The sequence below is a fragment of the Macrotis lagotis genome, chromosome 5 (assembly GCF_037893015.1).
Source record: "Macrotis lagotis isolate mMagLag1 chromosome 5, bilby.v1.9.chrom.fasta, whole genome shotgun sequence".
NCBI lineage: Eukaryota > Metazoa > Chordata > Mammalia > Peramelemorphia > Peramelidae > Macrotis > Macrotis lagotis.
The window spans coordinates 66,895,232-66,900,782 of NC_133662.1; the positions used below are offsets into that span (position 1 = coordinate 66,895,232).

The following is a 5,551-nucleotide window of genomic DNA, read 5'->3' on the forward strand; positions in this document are numbered from 1 at the left end:
AAAAGGAAACATATCACGCACATATTACTACATATATATATATATATATATATATATATATATATATATATATATATATATATATGAATAATTTCTCCTCTTTTTAAAATTCTGGGTCATAAAGACCTAGTAGCGGTAACACTTGATCTATGGATATGGAGTTTAGAGACATTAGGAACATACACCCAGAAGCTTTCTAGAATGAGTGGAACAATTTACATTTATCAACTATTAACCTGTGCGCCTATCTTCCCTCAGACCTTCCAGTAAATATAATTTTCCATTTTTTTTACTTTCTTGCAAAATTGATGAGTGTGAAGTGGATAAGAGTTGTATCAGCTTGTAATTTTCTTATATATAGGTATATGAAGCATTTTTTACAAGACTAATTATCTCTTGTAGGTTTTTCGTTAGGTTTTTGCAAGGCAAATGGGGTTAAACAGTTTGCCCAAGGCCACACAGCTAGGTAATTATTAAATGTTGGAGGCCGGATTTGAACTCAGGTACTACTGACTCCAGGACTAGTGCTCCATCCACTGCACCACCTAGCTGCCCCTTGTAGGCTTTTTGTTCCTTTCAGGAGTGTTTGTTCATATATTTTGACTATTTGATTTATTATAAAATAAGTATCTTCCTTATATCATCTAATCAATTCCTTATGTATCTTGGATATCATAACTTCATCAGAGAAACTTGTTGCAAACATTCCACCTAGTTATCTCTTTCTCTTCCAATTATTTTTGTTTTTATTCTTGTTTCTGTTCCCTCTTTTTTTCATCATCTCTCTCTTCTCTATCAATTTGATATTTATTTTATTTTCAATTAACTTTCTTCTTTCTTTAGTTCAGGAAACTATTCAAAGCTTTGAATTGAAATACGAGTTTCCAAGAACAATTTTTCTCCTAGGACATTTTAAGGGTCCTTATTTTCAATTTCCTCCTTAAGAAAATGAAGTCTCTATAAGTACTTTAAAGTTCTGAAGGCTTTTAAGCAGTTCTTTATATGTCCCTACCGTTCAGGAAATTTTGAAAGCTTTAGATCAGTAACAAGTGTTTTGTAAGTAGGCTCTAGGGACTTTCTGTTTTACAGATGGAGGCTAAGAGCATTTCTCAAAGGCAAAATCAACTTAAAGTGGTTTTATCAGAAAATAGGACCCATGAAATCAGCTTTCTCTTTAGAAAAATAAATATGACCATAAGCTCCAAGCTTCTTCTAAAATCTTATTGCAGTGTATCTTTGGAGAAGCAGCATGGTACAGTGGAAAATTGACAGACAAAAAAAATAGAAAGCACAAGTTTGGAAATTGAGAGAATGCACTTATGTGACTGTGATAAATTCACATGAAAATTCCCTAATATTTAAAAGGGACAAGTTAAATTTGATGATCTCTTGGGTCTCTTCTAGTTCTACCCATATAATCTTATGATCAGAGATGACCACAGGTTCTCAGAGTCTGAATGAAAAGTGAAGAGAGTGAAATCTTGAGGGTTTTTAAAAACTGGAAAATTATTGAGATCAAGCTCAGAAATCTGTACTGTATGTAACTGCTAACTGAATATCAGTTAAGTTAAGAGAGATGGAGAGAGAGAGAGAGAGAGAGAGAGAGAGAGAGAGAGAGAGAGAGAGAGAGAGAGAGAGAATAGTGTGTTTTGTTGAAACTGGGAAGGATTGTACCTCATTTTCATCCCTAAACAAGAGATTGTCCATGAGTTGCTGGAAGTTATTCTAGATTGTTATTTTTGCCATTGCCCCCAAAACAGGACAATTTTACTTCTCCTATGAAATGAGAAAAGGAATAGAATATTTTTTTACTGATTAGAAGTTTTATTTTTTTTAAAAATTTTCTGATTATTAAAACAATTAGATCAATCAAATTTTATCTCCTCATTTGATAGTATAATTTTCTAAGGGAAGATAATACTTTCCTTCCTCCATTCCCCATCATTTAAAAATTTAATTATTTTTTTCCAATTACATGTAAAGATAAATTTCAACATTGATTTTTGGGAGACTTTGAGTTCCACATCTTTCTGCCTTCCTTCCTTCATTACCACCTCTTCCTGACAGTGAGTAATCAGATTATAGATTTTATATGTATAATCATGTTTAACACATTTTCATATTAATCATGTTGTGAAAAAAGAGTCAGAACAAAAAAAGAAAAGACATGAGAAGCAAAAAGCATAAAACCAAATTTAAAAAGTGAAAATAGTATGCTTGGTTCTGTATTCAAACTCCATAGTTTTATTTTTCTCTGAATGTGGATGGCATTTTCCATAACAGGTCTCTCAGGATTATCCTTCATTATTGCAACTGATGAAAGGGGTTGAATCCATCAGAGTTGATCATCTTACATTGACCCTAATGTATTCATTATTCTCTTGGTTTCACTCACATTACTCAGCATCAGTACATAAAAGACTTCTCCAGGCTTTTTTTAAGTCTGCTTGATTGTGATTTCTTTCTGAGCAAAGGTACTCCATCATATTCATATATCATATCTTGTTCAGTCAATCTGCAATTAATTAGCATTCTCTCAATTTCCAATTCTTTGTTAATACAAAAAAAGTTGCCCTAAATATTTTTGTTCATGAAGCCCTTTTCCTGTTTTTTTTTTCTGATCTCTTTGGAATAGAGATCTAATAGCAGTATAGCTGGATCAAAGAGTATACATTGTTTTAATGCCCTTTGGGATAGTTTCAAATTGCTCTATAGAACCTCTGAATCAGTTCAGAATGTCTTATTATCCCGCTTCCCCCCCCCCCCCCCATGCTCTTTAACACTGGTCACTATTGCCAATCTGATAGTGTGAGGTACTACCTCTGGGTTGTTTTAATTTGCATTTCTCCAATCAATTATGATTTGGAGCATTTTTTCATAAGACACTGTATAGCTTAAATTTCTTCATCTGAAAACTGCCTGATCAAAATTTTGAGCAATTATTAATTGTATTTTTTGAGTTGTTTTTGATTTGACATTTGTAAATGATTTGTATTTTTACAAATTGGACTCCATTCTTTTTATACTTTAACAGAAACACAGGTTCAAAAAATTATTCCCCAGTTTTTGCATTCTTTCTGATCTTGATTATATTGGCTTGACTTGTACAAAACCTTTTAAATTAAATTTAGTCAAAATTATCCATTTTGTATTAGTTCTCTATTTCTAGCTTGATCATAAACTCCACTATCCATAGATCTGACAAACTATCCATTTTTCTTCTAATTGGCTAATGTCTAGATCATGTACCCATTTTGACCCTTAGGGTGAGAGATGTTGATCTAGGTGTCATACTATTTTTTTCCAGTAGTTTTTGTCAAATAGTGAGTTCTTATCCTAGAAAGTGGAGTTTTGGGGTTAATGAAGCAATGGATTTACTATAGTCATTTGCTACTTTTGTATTCCACTAAACCAGTACTCTGGGGCGTAGCCAGTAACAAATAGACAAATGTTATTTTTTTGTTTATTAAAGATTTTATTTGAGTTTAACAATTTTCCCCCCAATCTTACTTCACTCACCCCCCCCCCAAAGCAATCTGTCAGTCTTTACTTTGTTTCCATGTTGTACATTGATCCACATTGAGTGTGATGAGAGAGAAATCATATCCTTAAGGAAGAAATAAACAGTATAGGAGATAACAAGATCAGACAATAAGATATCTGTTTTTTTTTTTTCCCCTAAATTAACGGGAATAGCTCTTCCCTCGCTCACCCCCAGCCCCGGAGCCCAAGCGCTTTCGCCCGCGGCACGGCGGCGGCGGCCGAGCTCCGGCCAGCAGCCGCCGCCCTGTCAGGGGCATCGCCCACAGCCACAGCCGCCGCAGGCAGCGCTCCTGGGCTGCGGGAGAGGGGGCAGCCGCCGCCAGGAGAAGAGCCTGGGCCTGCTCACCACCAAGTTCGTGTCGCTGCTGCAAGAGGCCAAAGACAGGGCCCTTGGATCTCAAGGCGGCTGCAGATACTTTGGCTGTCAGGCAAAAAAAGAAGAATGTATGTTATTACCAAAGTTTTGGAAGGAATTGATTTTAATTGAAAAAAAGTCCAAAATAGTATCCAGTGGAAAGGTGTAGGTTCTGGATGTAATCAAAGGAAGTAATCGATAGACTGAGATATCTCAAAGCAGAAATTGAGGATCTGGAATTAAAAGAGAGAGAGAACTTGATCAACAGAAATTATGGCTATAGCAAAGCATCAAAAATGTTATGGATGACTCCATTAACAGCAGATTTTCTTACATAACTCATGAAGATATCTGTACCTGTTTTACCGGAGATACACTTCTTGCTATTCAAGCACCTTCTGGTACACAACGGGAGGTACCTATTCCTGAAATGGGCCAGAATGGACAAAAGAAATACCAGATCAGTTTAAAGAGTCATTCAGGACCTATCCAGGTACTGCTTATTAATAAGGAATCCAGTTCCTCTAAGCCAATGGTTTTTGCTGTTCCTCCACCTGATGACCTCACACAACCTCGTCTCAAGTTTCTACTCCAGTGACTCCACAGAACCCTAATATAGAGAGAGACCCAGAATCTGCCCGAACAACACACCCTTACTAGAGGTCAGCTTCTTCAGCAGACACCAGTTGCAGATACACCCTCAGGCTCTATTAGTGGTGATATCATTGATGAATTAATGTCTTCGGATGTGTTTCCCCTATTATGGCTCTCTCCTACTCCTGCTGATGACTACAACTTTAACCTGGATGACAATGAAGGAGTGTGCCATCTCTTTGATGTACAGATACTAAACTATAAGATTCCATAAGAACTATTTGGCCTGTATCTACCTCTAACTATATAACACCCTAGACTTCTTCATAATCTGAGTATTTAAAATAATGAATGTAACAACTTTTTTAGTTCACTGACTCTGGAAGTATTTTTCCTTTTGTTTAATTAATTACTTCACAAAACTACCCAAAATAATAAAAGGGGTTTTATCTCTTCAGGGCAAAGTGACTTTGCAAGTTTTATGATTTGGTTGTTTTTTTTTCCCCAGAACAAAATTAGCCACAAGATTGTTATTGGAGGAGATAGAGGGGAGAAGGGGGGATAATTTCCATATTATTGTTGTTGTTATCATCCCAACATCTCTTATTTTTCCCTTTTGTGGGAGGGAAGTTAATACTAAGCAGGTCTTTTTTAGATCACTACAAAATAATTGATCTCTGTCTCCTATCATTTAAAATATATTATACCATTACTGACATCAGCTGTCCAGTCCAATTAGTTTTTCACTGCCATTTGCAAAATGAAGGATATAAAATGACACATGAAATGTTTCAGTGAACATATTTTGTGAAGTGCCTTCTGTTTTAGCACTTTAAGTTTTTCATGTTTTGTTGACTTCCTTGACATTCCACTTTCCTAGATTTTAGGAAAGCTCTCTGTAGTTTGCATTAAAATGTGCCAATACCTGTACATTAACAATTAAAAAAAATAAAACTGTACAAACACCAAAAAGAAAAAATAAATTAAAGGGAATAGTCATTGAACTTTATTCAAATTCCATGGCTCTTTATCTGAATACAGATGGTATTCACCATTGTA

The 5,551-nt window shown here is 35.2% G+C and overlaps 1 pseudogene; it reads left to right on the plus strand.

Moving 5' to 3' along the window:
- Positions 1–1,188: 1,188 nt before the first annotated feature.
- On the plus strand, positions 1,189–4,766 carry LOC141489289 (transcription factor E2F5 pseudogene; annotated as a pseudogene).
- Positions 4,767–5,551: the final 785 nt, after the last annotated feature.